We start from the raw sequence: 18672 nt of genomic DNA on the forward strand, positions 1-18672 counted from the left end.
GAGGATCGAACTCACGACCTTAAAATTATGAGACTTGCGCGTGGCCTGCAGCGCTACCGAGGCTGATCCCGGTACGCAATATAAGGAGAAAGAATAAGAAGAAGCTGTGTGTAAAATTGGACATACAAAATAAAAGCCTATGGGCCGCGTGAGGATCGAACTCATGACCTTAAGGTTGTGAGACTTACGTGCTGCCTACAGCGCTACCGAGGCTGCTTCTCTTGGCAAATGTAAGGATAAAGAGTAGGAAGGAGTTTCGTGTAAACTCGGACATACAAGATGAAAGCCATACCCGGGTGAGTGTCGAACTCACGACTTTAAGATTACAAGAGTTACGCCCTGCCTGTTGCGCTACTGAGGCTGCTCTCGGTAAGAGTTTTAAGGAGAAAGAGTAAGAAGTAGCTATGTGTAAACTTGGACCAATAAGATAATAGCCTATGCCCGGTGTGAGGATCGAACTAACGACCTTAAGATTAAGGGACCTAGCGCTGCCTGCTGCGCTTCGGTGGCTGCACCTCTTGGACAATATAAGGATAAAGAATAAGAAGGAGTTTTGTGTAAACATAGACATCATCATCATCATCATTATCTGTTTACCCTCCAGGTTCGGCTTTTCCCTCGGACTCGGCGAGGGATCCCACCTCTACCGCCTCAAGGGCAGTGTCCTGGAGCTTCAGACTCTTGGTCGAGGGATACAACTGGGGAGAATGACCAGTGCCTCGCCCAGGCGGCCTCACCTGCTAAGCTGAACAGGGGCCTTGTGGGGGGATGGGAAGATTGGAAGGGATAGGCAAGGAAGAGGGAAGGAAGCGGCCGTGGCCTTAAGTTAGGTACCATCCCGGCATTCGCCTGGAGGAGAAGTGGGAAACCACGGAAAACCACTTCCAGGATGGCTGAGGTGGGAATCGAACCCACCTCTACTCAGGTGACCTCCCGAGGCTGAGTGGACCCCGTTCCACCCTTCATACCACTTTTAAAATTTCGTGGCAGAGCCGGGAATCGAACCCGGGCCTCCGGGGGTGGCAGCTAATCACACTAACCACTACACCACAGAGGCGGACAAAACATAGACATACAAGATTAAAACCCTTCTCCCGGGTGAGAATCGAACGTACGACCTTAAGATTATGGGACTCAGGCGCTGTCTGCTGCGCTATCGAGACTGCCCGTTCTGCGGAATATAAGGATAAATACTAGGAAGGAGTTTCGTGTAAACTTGTACATTCTTGATAAAAGGCTTAGCCACGGGGGAGGGTCGAACCCGCGACCATAAGATTAAAAGACCTACGCGCTGCCTGTTGCGCTACCGAGGCTGCTCCTTGTGGCGAATGTAGGGATAAAGAACTAAACGCATTTTTTTGTAAACTTGGACATACAAGACGAAAGTTAGACCCGCGTGCGGATCAAGTCACTACCGTCCGATTATAACATTTACGCGGAGTCTACTGCGCTACCGAGGCTGCACGAAATGGGAAGGGCAAGGACAAAGAATACGAAGGAGCTTTGTTTATACTTGGACATACAATACAAATGCCTGTCCCCCAGGTGTCTATCGAACTCACGACCTTAAGATTATGGGACTTACGCGCTGCCTGCTGCGCTACCGAGTCTGCTCGGTGGGCAGAGTGCAAGTATAAACAATAAGAATGAGCCTTGTGTAAACTTGGACATACAAGACAAAATACTATAACCGGGTGAGGATCGAACTCACGACCTTATGAATGTAAGCGCTACGCGCTGCCTGCTGCGCTACCGAGGCTGCCCGTTGTATACCCATAAGGATAAAGAACAAGTAGGAGTTTTGCGTAAACTTGGACATATAACATAAAAGCTGATGCCATGGGTGAGGATCGAACTCACGACCTTAAGATTAAGAGACTTACGCGCTGCCTGCCGCGCTACCGAGGCTGCTCGTTGTGCGGAGTGCAAATATAAAGAATAAGAAGGAGCTTCTTGTAAACTTGGATGTTTATGACAATTGACTTTCCCGCAGGTGAGGATCGAACTCAGACCTTATGATTATGAGACTTAGGCCCTGCCTGCTGCGCTACCGAGGCTGCTCGTCCGGGGCAATGTAAGGACTAAGAATAAGAAGGAGTTTTGTGTAAACTTGGACATAAAATATAGAAGCCTACAACCCGGGTGGGGATCGAATTCGCGACCGTAACATTATGAGACTTACGCGCTGTCTGTTGCGCTACCGAGGCTGCTCAATGTGCAAGAGCAAGGATAAAGAATATGAAGTTGCTTTGTGTATACTTGGACATACTAGAGAAAAGCCTATGCCACGGCTGAGGATCGAACTCTCGACCTTAAGAATAAGAGACTTACGCGCTGCCTGCCGCGCTACCGAGGCTGCTCGTTGTGCAGAGTGCAAATATAAAGAATAAGAAGGAGCTTCATGTAAACTTCGATGTTCATGATAAATGCCTTGCCGCAGGCGAGGATCGGACTCTGACCTTAAGATTATTAGATTTACGCGCTGCCTGCTGCGCTATCGAGGCTGCTTCTTACTGGTAGTGTAAGGAGATAGAATAAGAAGTAGGTTTGTGTAAACCTGGACATGCAAGATAAAAACATTACCATGGTGAGGATCGAACTTACGCCTTTCAATTTATGAGACTTACGCGGTGCTTTCTGCGCTACCGAGGCAGCTCGATAAGGGGTGGGCAAGGGTAAGGAATACGAAGGATCTTTGTGTACACTTAAACACACGAGATAAATGCCGATGGCCCGGGTGAGGATCGAACTCACGACCTCAAGGTTATGAGACTTACGAGGTGCCTGCGGAGCTACATCGGCTGCTCGTCTCGTGCATTGTAAGGATAAAAAATAAGAAGGAGTTTTGTGAAAACTTGTTCCTACAAGATAAAAAGCCCTTGGCCCGGGTGAGAATCGAACGTACGACCTTAAGATTATCGGACATGGGCGCTGCGTGCTGCGATTCCGTGGCTGCTCCTCTTGAGCAATGTAAGGATAAAGAATAAGAAGGGGCTTTGTGCAAACTTGTACATTCATGATAAAAGGCAAAGCCACGGGGGAGGTTCGAACCCGGGACCATAAGATAAACAGAACTAAGTGCTGACTGTCGCGCTACCGAGGCGGTACATGGAGAAGGAATAAGAGGTAGCTATGTGTAAACTTGGACAAATAAGATAATAGACGATGCCCCGGGTGAGGATCGAACTCCCGTGGCTGTAGTGCAGAGTGCAAGTATAAACAATAAGAAGGTGCTTTGTGGAAACTTGGACATACAAGACAAAGGCTATATGCGGTTGATTATCGAACTCACGACCTTATGACAGTAAGTGCTACGCGCTGCCTGCTGCGCTACCTAGGCTGCCCGTTGTGTAAACGTAAGGATAAAGAATAAGACGTAGTTTTGTGTAAACGTGGACTTATAATATACCATATATGACCCGGGTAAGGATCGAACTCCCGACCTTAAGATTATGACACTTACGCGCTGCCTGCTGCGCTACCGAGTCTGCCCGTAGTACAGAGTGCAAGTATAAACAATAAGAAGGAGCTTTGCGTAAACTTGGGCATACAAGACAAAAGGTGTATGCGGGCGGGGAACGAACTCGCGACCTTTCGATTGTAAGTGCTACGCGCTGCCTGCTGGGCTACCGAGGCTGCCCGTTGTGTAAACGTAAGGATACAGAATAAGTAGTAGTTTTGTGTAAACTTGGACATATATGATGAAAGCCTACGGCCCGTGTGAGGATCGAACTCCCGACGTTAACATTATGAGACTTACGCGCAGCCTGCTGCGCTACCGAGGCAGTTCGGTGTGCTGTGTGCAAGTATAAAGGATAAGAAGGAGCTTTGCGTAAAATTTGATGTTCATGATAAATGCCCTTGCCGCATGTGAGGATCGAACTCAGACCTTATGATTATGAGACGCGCTGCCTGCTGCGCTACCGAGGCTGCTCTTCTTGGGCAAAGTAAGGACAAAGAATAAGAAGGAGTTTTATGCAAACTTGGAGATAAAATATAAAAAACTTTGCCCCGGGTGAGGATCGAACTCACGACCATAAAATTACGGGACTTTCGCGCTGCCTGCTGCGCTACCGAGTCTGCCAGTTGTGTAAACGTAAGTGTACCGGGCGGTACACCTCCGCTCCGCTAAATCAAACATTGCGCCAGTTGAAACTCCTCTTCTGGAGGAAGCCTAAATTTTAACTACTGTGTTAATTCTCAAGTTTATCAGAAGATGTCACTACTTGTAAATTTGGAAGTGTTCTGAACTATGTCAATTTCGATTCATTGTTGTTTTCTCTGTATCAAGTAGTGTGAACATTCTCTTCTAGAGGACACTACTTACGAACTACAACTGTGCACTCTAGTGCAAAGTGAAAGAACTGTGTTTTTGGAGAAATTTTGGGTTCATAAGTTTGTTCTTTGTTTAATTTCCTTCAGTCATTGTTTAAGTTGGTAACATTAACCCTTTCTCTCCGCCAGTTTTGAATTTGACCAATGAGGAATTTCTGTAATTAATTTTCCACCAATAATGTGTTTCTTCTTCATCTAGTGTAGGGGTTTTCGTTGTTAGCCAATAAAATGATTGTGGGCGGGTGTTCTCATTCTTGAAAGGCCTCGAATGTTCCGCGAGGGTATATAAACTGCTGATTCTCGGGTCTCTGGGCCACTCCAGTAACACCTATCATTGTGTAAATTATGTAGCAGGGGGCGGGAAGCGCCTCTTTCGTCGGGCAGCAGTTCATCAATAAGGTAATGGCCTTTTAATAACTTACTTTCTTGCTAGCTCAGCAGTTTAACTCTCGGGGCGGGTTCGAAACCTTTTACCATGTAACTTTCCTCTCAAAAATGTAAAAGACTTTTGATTTAATTTCTGCCTCTGTAACTACATATTGGGATAGAGAGTGCTTAACCCTCTCGAGCTTCCACTCATATTGATTTGAGGTGAACTTATTTTTCACAACCGTTTCTTCCCCTCTAATGTAATGTAAATCATTTTATTATATAAGTCACCTCTTTAGTATGGGATTAGCCCTTACATATGCGGCCTAGTGCCAAGTAGGTTTTTAAAAAAGGGTGTAATTGGAGTGCAAGCTTCGCCTCCATTCTCTTTGGTATTATGGGCCAGTAAAGTAACCTGATGTTTGATTTTGCTCACGTCAAGGCCCTGTAGGTTGGGTATCAAATACCCCTGTTTCTTGGTGTGCCTTAAGGGCATATAGAAATGAAGTTTGTTGTAGCCTTTGATAGGCTTGTATAACTGAGAGCAAGTCTGCTCTTTTTCTTAACTCTGTAATTAGGAGCAAGTGCTCCCTTGTACTTTGGGGTTTTCTGCCCTTCGGCGAAGGGTGGTTGTGAGCTGAGGGCTCAGGGAATGTAAAACGGGGTTCAAGCCCCAGAACTTGTAAACCTGTAATCGATCATTTCTTTTTTTTTTTTTTGCTAAGGGCTTTACCTCGCACCGACACAGACAGGTCTTATGGCGACGATGGGATAGGAAAGGCCTAGGAGTTGGAAGGAAGCGGCCGTGGCCTTAATTAAGGTACAGCCCCAGCATTTGCCTGGTGTGAAAATGGGAAACCACGGAAAACAATTTTCAGGGCTGCCGATAGTGGGATTCGAACCTACTATCTCCCGGATGCAAGCTCACAGCCGCGCGCCTCTACGCGCACGGCCAACTCGCCCGGTAATCATTTCTTAATTTATTGTATTGTTACTTGGGACCTGTTAGGCTTTGGTTATTTGTTGTCACTTGTTGATTTTGAAAAAAAAATATAACCTTGTTAAATTTTAAATTAACTTTAATTTCGTAGATTGAGACCTGTTCATCCCAGCACCTTTTTTCACCTCTAACTACCACGGAAAACTCCGTAACAGTAAGGATAATGAATAAGTAGTAGTTTTGTGTAAACTTGGACATATATGATAAAAGCCTACGCCCCATGTGAGGATCGAACTCCCGACCTTAAGATTACGGGACTTACGCGCTGCCTGCTGCGCTACCGAGGCTGCTCGATGTGGCGGGGCAAGGATAATGAATATGAAGTTGCTTTGTGTATACTTGGACATACAAGATAAAATCCTATGCCCCGAGTGAGGATCGAATTCACGACCTTAAGATTATGAGACTTACGCGCTGCATTCTGCGCTAAACAAGGCTGCTCGTTGTGAAGAGTGCAAGTATAAAGATAAAAAGGAGCAGCTTTGAATAAAATTGGATGTTCATTATTAACGCCTTTGCCGCAGGTGAGGATCGAACTCAGACCTTAAGATTATCAGACTTACGCTCTGCCTGCTGCGCAACCGAGGCTGCTTCTTGCTAGCAATGTAAGGAGAAAGAATAAGAAGTATTTTTGTGTAAACCTGGACATACAAGATAAAAACGTTAACCTGGTTAGGATCGAACTCACGCCCTTCAGTTTATGAGACTTACGCAGTGCCTTCTGCGCGACTGAGGCTGCTCGATATAGGGTGGGCAAGGGTAAAGAATACGAAGGAGCTTTGTGTACACTTAAACATACGAGCTAAATGCCGATGCCCAGGGTTAGGATCGAACTCACGACCTCAAGGTTATGGGACTTACGAGCTGCCTGCTGCGCTTTATAGGCCTCTCGCCCCGTGCATTGTAAGGATAAAGAATAAGAAGGAGTTTAGTGAAAACTTGGACATACAAGATAAAAGCCCATGTCCCTGGTGAAGGTCCAACGTACCACTTAAAGCTTATGGGACTCGGGCGCTGCCTGCTGCGCTACCGAGACTTCTCGTTCTGCGGAATGTAAGGATAAAGACTAGGAAGGAGCTTTGTGTAAACTTGGACTTTTATGATAAAACCATACGCCCCGTGTGAGGATCGAACTCCCGACGTTAAGATTATGAGACTTACGCCCTGCCTGCTGCGCTACCGAGGCAGCTCGTTGTGCAGAGTGCAAGTATAAAGAATAAGAAGGAGCTTTGCGTAAAATTTGATGTTCATGATAAATGCCCTTGCCACTGGTGAAGATCGAACTCAGACGTTATGATTATGAGACGCGCTGTCTGCTGCGCTGCTGAGGCTGCTCTTCTTGGGCAATGCAAGGACAAAGAAAATGAAGGAGTTTTGTGCAAACTTGGACATAAAATATAAGAGACTTTGCCCCGGGTGGGGATCGAACTCACGACCTTAAGATTGTGAGACTTACGCGCTGCCTGCTGGGCTACCTAGGCTGCTTGAAATGGAAAGGGCCAGGATACAGAATACGAAGGAGTTTTGTTTATACTTGGGCATACAATTCAAATGCCTATGGCCCGGGTGACTTTCGAACTCACGATCTGAAGATTGTGGCACTTACGCGCTGCCTGCTGCGCTACCGAGTCTGCTCGTAGTGCAGAGTGCAAGTATAAACAATAAGAAGGAGCATTGTGTAAACTTGGACATACAAGACAAAAGCTATTCGCTGGTGATTATCTAACTCACGACCTTACGATTGCAAGTGCTACTTGCTGCCCGCTGCGCTACCGAGGCTGCCCGCAGTATAAACGTAAGGATAAAGAATAAGAAGTAGTTTTGTGTAAACGTGGACATGTAAGATAAAAGCCCGGGTGGGGATCGAACTCCCGACCTTAAGATTATGAGACTTACGCCCTGCCTGCTGCGCTACCGAGGCTGCTCGATGTGGAAGGGCAAGGATAAAGAATATGAAGTTGCTTCGTGTATAATTGGGCATACAAGATAAAAGCCTATGCCCCGGGTGATGATCGAACTCACGACCTTAAGATTGTAAGACATACGGCCTGCCCGCTGCGCATACACAGCTGCTCAACCTGCCACGGGCAAGGTTAAAGAATATGAAGGAGCTTTTTGTATACATGGACATAGAAGATAATGGCCTATGCCTCTGGTGAGGATCGAACTCACGACATTACGATTAAGAGACTTACGCGTTCCCTGATGCGCTACAGAGGTTGCTCGTTGCGCAGAGTGCAAGTATAATGAATAATATGGAGATTTGTGCAAAACTGGATGTCCACGATAAATGCCTTTGCCGCAGGTGAGGATCGAACTCACGACCTTAAGATTGTTAAACTTACGCGCTGCCTGCTACGCAACCGAGGCTGCTCGGTGTGGAAGGGCAAGGATAAAGAATATGAAGTTGCTTTGTGTATACTTGGACATACAAGATAAAAGCCTATGCACAGGGTGAGGATCGAACTCACGACCTTAAGAGTGTGAGACTTACGCGCTGCCTGTTGCGCTACCGAGGCTGCTCGTTCGGCGGAATGTAAGGATAAAGATTATGAAGGAGCTTTGTGTAAACTTGTACATTCATGATAAAAGGCTAAGCCACGGGGGGTGGTCGAGCCCGCGACCGTAAGATTAAGAGACTTACTTATTTGTGTACTGTTGGATATACTGCACCCGCTCACTTCCTGAGTCCCAGACTAGCATTTATCTCAGGGGTGATCAGTTCGAAAACGATAAAAAATTTATATAAAGAAAATCAATTATATATCGGCGCATCAAATGAACACAGGGATGAACGGGGCATGCAAATTAAGGTTACGGGGGACGACTCATTCATGGATACAAATTTTTGACTCCACAATAGGACTGGGAAGTGACACTTAAATTCCATGGGCATACCGGACCAACTACAATAAAAAGATATGGAAACTGTTTCCTATTGAAATTGCAATGAGGAGCACTTTATTCACTTACTTAGCAAAATACACATGATGACAATTATTACATTGGGACACTTCCATCCTGAAAAATAAATGACATACTACTTGGATTTACCTCACTACTCTGGTAGTGTAAACATCTGGTGAATTCGCCCCAATTGGTTACTGGGGATCGAATTCACATCCGTATGATTGGACGTTTCACCGCTGGAGATCTTCTTTCGGAGACGAAGGCACGACAGTAACTTTTTACTGTCGTCTCCTCGTTCCGTTTCGACATGAGACACTTCCGGTATGTACATTCTGGTGAGCCGGACACCCACCGTGGAAAATGTTATCGCCTCGAAAAAACGGGAATTTATAATACGGACAAACTCTAGCCTATTATTTGCAGATTCACAAACACACCAGGTAGAGTTCATTTACTCAAAGGCTACTTTAATATTTACACTTGCCAATACGACAAGACGTACGGAAAGGTTCATTACTATGCTCTGACCATGAAGACATGTGCCGTCCGTGGGTTATTTACGTATCTACCGCTAACAATCTCCCCGTGAAAACCCAACATCTGGTTCTGAGCAGTTCGACACAGGACGACTGTCCTTATCATATCCTCCTATGATTATTAAATAATATCATTACCATTCTTTATCTGATCATTATCATATTCTTTGACTACCATCAATTAATTTATCATTAATTTCAATTATAATCCTATTTTTGATTATTATCATTTGTCATCCGGGATGATTATATGCCAACCCTTGCCGACGTTTCGAACGAAGGGTCGTTCTTCCTCCTAATTTATCCGCACAATATAATGATCAGCTTCCTCATAAATATTTTATTATTATTATTATTATTATTATTATTATTATTATTATTATTATTATTATTATTATTATTATTATTATATTCGTAACAATGAATCATCGCCCATTAAATATCTTAATTTCCTTTCATCATAATTATTATTCTCAAATTACTATTGCAAGTTCTTTATCTTCTACTTCTTCAACTTTTCATTATTATTATTATTATTATCATTATTATTAATAGTGGAAATCGTGATTATCGTAACCCTTAATCATCCTTGCTATAATACTTCAACTTCTCGCTCTTATTATTTTCATAAAAAAAGTAGCTTCATTGGTTATTCTTCTTCTCCTTCTTCAAATATTTTATTGATTTATTATTATTATTAGTTAAAAATCTCAAATTTTTCATTTCAACTCCCAACATCATTATTATGTAAAAAATATAAAAAAGTATATTCTTAAAAAAAGTAGTTTTTTAATATTTATTATTATTATTATTAATTTAAAAAAATTAATTTCGCCTGTTACACGGTAGTCCACTCTTAATATGTTTAATGCATAACCCCTTTTTACGATTCCGATTTATCTTGGCACTATGCACTTGATTTAAGACAAGATTCACTTGGAGTATGATTATTGTTATTATTATTATTAAAAATGGTAAGATGATATTTTAATTTCCACTCTTTAGAATTTAGTCACATATGTTAAATCCCGTTATGAACCACTAAGATCTGCTTTATATTGGTCGGGACCACACGGTATTCGGGACCGTACCTTCAATTTCGTACTACCGTTACTTTTATATGGGCACACATGTCCTCCCAAGACACATCTCACAACCTATGGCACATCGCGGCTGGGCAAATACCTCCAATGCCGGCGATTGCTAAACTATTCCTTGCAATTTGAAGTCCATTTCCTTTCATCGGAACTCTTCAAGCATTTACTTCATAAATTAATCCTCGGTGCGTGGATTCTACCACTAATAACACCGGCATCTGTATTTTATATCATCTTAGGCCTTGAGATTCATCTATTTCATCATTACAAACAATACGGCTCAATTTATATCACGCCGGATATTCGTCCCTCATGACTTCCAACTCTAAATATAGGCTCAAACCATTCTGGGCTTTCAACATATCGTGACCATTCTAATTCACGTGCCTCTATCACTTTTAAACAATTTTTTAATGGTTAAAATAAAGTCCAAAAACGTAAAATCAAAATTTTACGTAAAATCAAACTGATTACGCGAATGAAAGTCTTTAACGCTACATGTCATCTCCACATTGATTATTATATTTGCACTGGCTAACTCACGAAGCACTGTCATTATTATTATTATACTTTAACTTGCAAACGCACAAAATATTATTATTATTATTATTATTACTTTCCTTTGCCAACTCACAAACATGATTATTATTTCTTCCTCGCAAACACACCGAGTATTATTATTATTATTATTATTTTAATGACCTTCCGTACGCAACACAAATTTTACATCCTCTGGCACTTTCATAATCTGGCTGTTTGGTAGAAAATATTCCTAACTAACATACAAATGATCACCGCAGTGATTGAAAATCAAATAAATGGGTTAGCACAAAAAAAAGGAATTTAACACTTGAAATGAACTTAAGTCAAAGTATTACAAACAGCATGCATTAATTGAAATAAATATATCCCATATTTACATTATATACAACAAACAAATACTCAAATTAATTAATCTAACCCATTATTACGTTACTACAAATTAGTTCGTCCGTCTAACAAAAAAATAAAATCATGGACTCGGGAGGCGGACCATGTTAAGTAACCATAATTAATTTACACTGAACCCCGTTTAGTCGCGATAACATAACCCAAATATCAAAATTGTGTACTCATTCCTATGTAGAATTCCATTGTCTCGTAGCGGATGAGATAGGCCTTACGGCCCCATGGTGATCTACTCGTCCATCATGTCGCACAATACAAATTTAACACAATAAAACACTTCCGGGTGACTACCCATGATTAATACCTTATTACACTATTTTACACAAGAATACTAATAACAAAAAAGACACTTATAGGTGCTCCTAGACCCCTGACACTCGCACATTATACTCTTCATATACGCCCGAAACACACGTAATGACACATTACGACGAAATGTCGTTCATTTGAACCGGCGCGTATCGCGTCTTCAACCGGCACTTCCTGGTTTATTTCTAAGCCGTCTTGATAATCGCCTAGCTCCTATAATTCCCTGCTCGGATAGTTATTCACCGTCTATCTTGAGGTGTTTACTTCAGGCTCCGCACACTGCCTTCCAAAGGTACTATCGGCGTTCCGTTAATTATTTATTATTCAATCACATGACATTTATTAAATTCAACATACAGTTGTACTGATTATTTACACTCGGTACTATGGATAATTTCACTGTTCGTATTCATTCTCCTAATAACTCACGCACTTTCAGCTTTAACTGACTTCGAATGCGTCCCGAGGTACTGACTTACAGAGTCAACGTGTCAGAGTCTCAACTACTTCATAACGACTGACACGACTGGTGACCGATAACGACTGGTGACTGGTAAGAACTGAGTGAGTGAGGTCCGACCGGTCACAACTGGTGACTTCAAACGACTGGGTGAGTGAGGTCCGACCGGTCACAACTGGTGACTTCAAACGACTGGGTGATGTGAGGGTCCACTACTGGACTTTTATGGACGATACGGTTTCCCGCTGGGGTCATCCGCAGTCATCTCCTGGAGAGGGGGGTTGGTTATCCTAAATCGGCATATGCAGGTGGATTTGGATCTCTTGCTTTATCCTACTTAATACACTGGCGATACACATTCATGGGTCGTATTCTGAACTCATATCTTTCGGTGATCATGGAAATATTACTTTATTTCTGTCCTCCACCTTTCGCGCGCTAACTCGGCGTCCCTGATGGCGTGCTCATCTCGACCAATGGCGAGATAGCGTGGGTCATTTCCACGAATTCATTACTTTAATTTGTTACGATTACAATTAATCAACATGGGAATGATATCACAAAAATCCCCTCTATTCACTTATGTGGTTGGAATAATTTAATTATTGTTATCGGAGAAGCTAACTGGAGTTCACTCTGAGTTTTTCTTATGTTGGTTTATCTGCGGGCCTATGATAAATTTTCTCATTGGTCAACACCGCTTCGGTTAGTTTGAAATCTCTTCCTTGTAACGTGACAACACCAAACGCCTCGGGGCGTGGAAAAACTGGTACGTCATCTTCTCGGTATTGGTGATACATCTGCTCGCCCTTGGTCCGAAATATATACTCTTTCACTTCCTCGTAGTCATTATTCTGTTGTTGTGAGCTCTTGATTTAATCCTCTTAACTTCTGGCCAAGAAATATTCACCCCATAATGACAAGCTTACTGTGGCGGCGGACAGTCGAGATATGTCTAGCTTATGTTGAAATCCTACCGTCCACACAAAACTGACACTGTATTCAATTTAATATTCCTTTATATCTGTATTTATCTTCAAAAAAACCAAATCATGAAACTAGGGCCTATCTCATCAGGGTACAATACAAGATAAAAGGCCTATGGCCCGGGTGAGAATCGAACTTACAACCTTAAGGTTACGAGACTTAAGTGCTGCCTGCTGCGCTACCGAGGCTTCTCGTCGTACAGAGTGCAAGTATAAAGACTAAGAAGGAGCTTTGCGTAAACTCGGATGTTCATGATTGTTCCGAGGTATCTGTGGAACAGCAGAGGTGAAAGAAGGTGCGGACTGGAATAGGTCTCAACTACAAAGGTTAAGTTAATTTAAAACTTTAACAAAGGTTATATTTTCTTTTCAAACTCAACAAATAACAAATATAACAGGTACCCAGTAGCAGATTAACAAATTAAGAAAGTACAAGTTCAGTTTGTTACGAAATTTGGGCTCCGAGCCCGACACTCACAATCCTTGAGCTAAGAGCCCAATTTTACCTATGTACCCAGTTCAAACAAAGGGGCAGAAAACCCCAATCATGCCAAAGAGCACTAGCTCCCGATTACCATGTTAAGCCTCCTCGAGGCCCACAGAAATAACATTTAAGAAAGAGCAAACCCGCTCTCACAGTTCAAGCCTATCAAAGGCCACAACAAACTATACCACAATCTGCCCTCAAGGCACACCAAGAACAGGGGTAATAAATACCCAACTTACTGGGCCTATTCAGTAAAGAAGCAGGTTAATTACATGGCCCGAAATACCAAAATGATTGGAGGTGTAACTTGCACTCATAATACAATGTTAAAACCTACTTGGCACTAGGCCGCATACACAAGGGCTATTCCCATACTGATAAGGTGACTTGTATGAGAGAACTTTATTACATTATAAAGAAGAAAACGGTTGTGAAAACAAGGTCACCTCAAAACAATAGGAGTGGGAGCTCGAGAGGGTTTGGCACTCTCTACCCCAATTTGTACTTAAAGATACGGAATTTACCAAATGTAATTTACATTTTTAAAGGTAGGTTACATGAGAAAGATTTCGAACCTGCCCCGCGGGTTAAACTGCTGAGCTAGCGAGAAATGAGGTTATAAAACGGCCATTACGTGGTAGCTGAACTGCTGCCCGAAGAAAGAGGCGCTTCCCGCCCCCTGCTACATAATCACACACAAATCAAGCTGTCGATGAAGTGGCCCCGAGACAAGAAAATCAGCAGTTTATATACCCTCGTGGAACATTCGAGAACTTTCATGATTAATAAGACCACCCACAGCAGTTCATTGGTTACAGAACACAGTTACAGAGCAGGTTGGGGAAGAAAGCCCCGATTGGCCGAAAATTAATTAAAGAAATTCGGGATTGGCTAATTTCAAAACCGGCGGAAAGATTGATTAACATTGCCAACTCTCAAACCACAGAACAAAATTTAGCAAAAACAAAACTTATGAATGTTAAATTTCTTCAGGACAGTTCATTCCTTTACACCAGAGTGCGTTATCCAAGTTTTATAGCGACCTCTGTTAGAGAATGACCAAAACTTCTTGATACGGAGTAAACAAACACGAATCAAAATATGCACAGTCAGAACACTTCAAAATTTAGAGTAGTGACATCTTCCAAGAAACCTTTGAATTAGTACACTTTGTAGAAAGTTCAGGCGTTCTCCTGCAGAGGAGTTTCAACTGGCGCAATATTTGAATTAGCGGCGTGGAGGTGTACCGCCTGGTACAATGATAAATTAATTTGCCACATTTGATGATCGAACTCAGACCTTATGATTATGAGACTTACGCTCTGCCTGCTGTGCTACCGAGGCTGCTTTTCCCGGGCAATGTAAGGACAAAGAATAAGAAGGAGTTTTGTGTAAACTTGGACATAAAGGACTAAAGCCTATGCTCCGGGTGAGGACCGAACTCACGACCTTCAGATTATGAGCCTGCTGCGCTACCGAGGCTGTTCCATGTGACAGGGCGAGGATAAAGAATATGAAGTTGCTTTGTGTATACTTGGACATACAAGATAAAAGTCTATGCCCCGCGTGAGGACCGAACTCACGACCGTACGATTATGAGACTTACGCGCTGCCAGCTGCGCTACTGAGGCTGCTTCTTGTTGGCAATGTGAGGAGAAAGAATAAGAAGTAGGTTTGTGTAAACCGGGACATACAAGGTAAAAACAGTACCTTGGTGAGTATCGAACTCGCGCCCTTCAGCTTATGAGACTTACGCGGTGCCTTCAGCACTACCGAGGCTGCTCGAGATGCGGTGGGCAAGGGTAAAGTATACGAAGGAGCTTTGTGTATACTTAAACATACGAGATAAATGCCAATGCCTCGGGTGAGGATCGAACGCACGACGTCAAGATTATGAGACATACGAGCTGCCTGCTGCGCTACGTCGGCTGCTCGCACTGGGCATTGTAAGGATAAAGAATAAGAAAGAGTTTTGTGAAAACTTGGACATACAAGAAAAAAGTCTATGCCCCGGGGGAGGATCGAACCCACGACCATAAGATTAAGAGACTTACGTGCTGCCTGCTGCGCTACATAGGCTGCTCGAATTAGGAAGGGCAAGGATAAAGAATATGAAGGAGCTTTGTGTATACTTAAACATACGCGATAGATGCCGATGCCCCTGGTGAAGATCGAATTCATGACCTCAAGGTTACGAGACTTACGAGCTGCCTGCTGCGCTACCTCGGCTGCCCCTCTTGTGCAATGTAAGGATAAAGAATAAGAAGGAGTTTTGTGTAAACTTCGACATAAAGGATAAAAAGCCTTACACGTACGAGGAGCGAACTCACGACCTTAATATTATGAGAGTTACTCGCTGCCTGCTGCGCTACCGTGGCTGCTCGTTGTGCAGAGTGCAAGTATAAAGAATACGAAGGAGCTTTGTGTAAACTTGGACATTCATGATATAAGCCTACGCCGGAGGTGAGGACCGAACTCACGACCTTAAGATTATAAGACTTACGCGCTGCCTGCTGCGCATACAAAGCTGTTCAACATGCCACGGGCAAGGATAAAGAATATGAAGGAGCTTTTTGCATACACGGACATATAGGATAAAAGCCTATGTCCCGGGTGAGGATCGAACTCACGACCTTAAAATTATCAGACTTACGCGCTGCCTGCTGCTCCCGATAGACAATATAATGAGAAAGAATAAGAAGAAGCTGTGTGTAAACTTGGACTCACGACTTTAAGGTTATGAGACTTACATGCTGCCTGCTGCGCTACAGAGGCTGCTTCTCTTCGGCAATGTAAGGATAGAGAGTAAGAAGGAGTTTTGTGTAAACTCGGACAAAAAAGATAAAAGCCAGACCCGGGGGAGTGTCGAACTCACAACTTTCAGATTATAAAAGTTACGCCCTGCCTGCTGTGCTACGGAGGCTGTTTTCGGTAAGCGATATAAGGAGAAAGAATAAGAAGTAGCTATGTGTAAAATTGGACAAAAAAGATAATAGCCTATTCCCCGGGTGAGGATCGAACTCACGACCTTAAGATTTAGAGACTTAAGCGCTGCCTGCTGCGCTTCCGACACTGCTCGTTCTGCTGAATGTAAGGATAAAGACTAGGAAGGAGCTTTGTGTAAACTTGTACACTCATGATAAAATGCAAAGCCACGGGGGAGGGTCAAACCCGCGAGCAAAGGGTTAAGAAACTTACGCGCTGCCTGCTGCGCTACCGAGGCTGCACATTGTGCAGAGTGCAAATGTAAAGACTAAGAAATAGGTTTGGGTAAGCTCGGATGTTCATGAAAATGCCGCAGGTGAGGATCGAACTCAGACCTTACGATTAAAAGACATACGCGCTGCCCGAAGCGCTACCGAGGCTGCTCCGCCCGAGCAATGTAAGGACAAAGAATAAGAAGCAGTTTTGTGTAAACTTGGACATATAATATATAAGCCTATGCCCCGGATGAGGATCGAACTCACGACCTTAAGATTATGAGACTTACGCGCTGCCTACTGAGCTACCGAGGCTGCTCGGTGCTGAAGGGCAAGGATAAAGAATGTACCGGGCGGTACACCTCCACTCCGCTAATTTAAAATGTGCGCCTGTTGAAACTCCTCTGCTGGAGGAAGTCTGAACTTTATTGACAGTATTAATTTTCTACCTTCTCAGAAGATGTCACCACGTGGAAAATTTTGAGTTTTTGAACTGTGTCATTTTTGATGTGTTTTTGTTTCGCTTGAAGTAAGAAGTGTGAACTTTCTCTTCTAGAGGACACTACTGAAGATCTACAATAGTGCAACCTAGTGCGGAGTCAAAGAACTATTTTTTTGGAGAAAATTTAATTTCAAGAGTTTGTTCTTTGTTAAATTTCTTTCTAGCATTGTTTAAGTTGGCAATATTTACCCCTTTCTTCCCCTTGTTATGAATGTATCCAATCCCGAATTTCTTCAATTAATTTCTATCCAATCAGATGTATCTTCCCCCAACTTGAATCTGTTGCGGGGTCCTATCCAATAAAGAGTTTGTGGGAGGGTGTTTTCTTTCCCCTAACGCCTAGAAACTTCCGCGAGAGTATTTAAACTGCTGATTTTTGGGTCTCTAGGCCACTTCTGTTCCATCTTTCAGTGTGTTAAGTACATAACAGGGGGCGGGAAGCGCCTCTTTCTTCTCCAGCCGTTCAACACAAGGTAATGGCCGATTAATAACTTCTTTCCTTGCTAGCTCAGCAGTTTAACTTTCGGGGCGGGTTCTAAGCGTTCAGCCATGTAACCTTTTCCTAATATGTAACTACTCCTTTCATATATTCTCTTTTAAAACGACATATTGGGATAGAGAGTGCTAACCCTCTCGAGCTCCCACTCACATTGTCTTGAGGTGAACTTATTTTCTCAACCTATTTTTCGTTAATGTAAAACAAATTGTTCTTTTCTTAAGTCACCTCTTTAGCATGGGATTAGCCCTTGTATTAACGGCCTAGTGCCAAGTAGGTCTTAATCAAAGTGTATTAGGAGTGCAAGTTCGCCTCCTCTCAAATTGTTATTTTAGAGGTCATTTAATTAACCTGCTTTTCTTTTAATAGACCTCAGTAGATTGGGTATTTTACCCCTGTGTTTATGTCCGTTGAGGACAACTTGAAGGTGGAGTTTGGTGTGGCCTGGGAGAGGCTTAAATTTTGAGAGCGAGTGACTCTTTTGAAAATTCTGGGTTGTATGCCTCATGGAGGTTTTTCAGTGTAATTTGGAGCAAGGGCTCCTAGGTATGAATGGGGTTTTCTCCCCCTCTGTTAAAACTTGTGTTTGGGGTAAAACTGAGCTGATTGCCCAAGCATTGTGAAGTCAGGGCGCGAAGCCCAAATTCTGTAAATATTGTAACTAACCCCTTTGAATTGCTACTTTGTACCTGCCATGCTTGTTATTTCTTTGTTTTCGAAAAGAAAATATAACCTTGTTAAATTTTAAATTAATTTTACATTGCACTATAATTTCGTAGCTTGAAACCCATTCACACCCGCACCTTCTTTCACCTCTACCTACCACGGAAAAGTCCGTAACAAAGAATATGAAGTTGCTCTGTGTATACTTATACATACAGGATGTAAGCCTATGCCCCGGGTGAGGATTGAACTCACGACCTTAAGATTAGAGACGCGCTGCCTGCTGCGCTACCGAGGCTGCTGGATGGGGGAAGGCAAGGATAAAGAATATGAAGTTGCCTTGTGTATACTTGGACATACAAGATAAAATCCTA

This window comes from Anabrus simplex, chromosome 3 (genome assembly GCF_040414725.1).
Source record: "Anabrus simplex isolate iqAnaSimp1 chromosome 3, ASM4041472v1, whole genome shotgun sequence".
In the NCBI taxonomy this organism is placed as follows: Eukaryota; Metazoa; Arthropoda; class Insecta; order Orthoptera; family Tettigoniidae; genus Anabrus; species Anabrus simplex.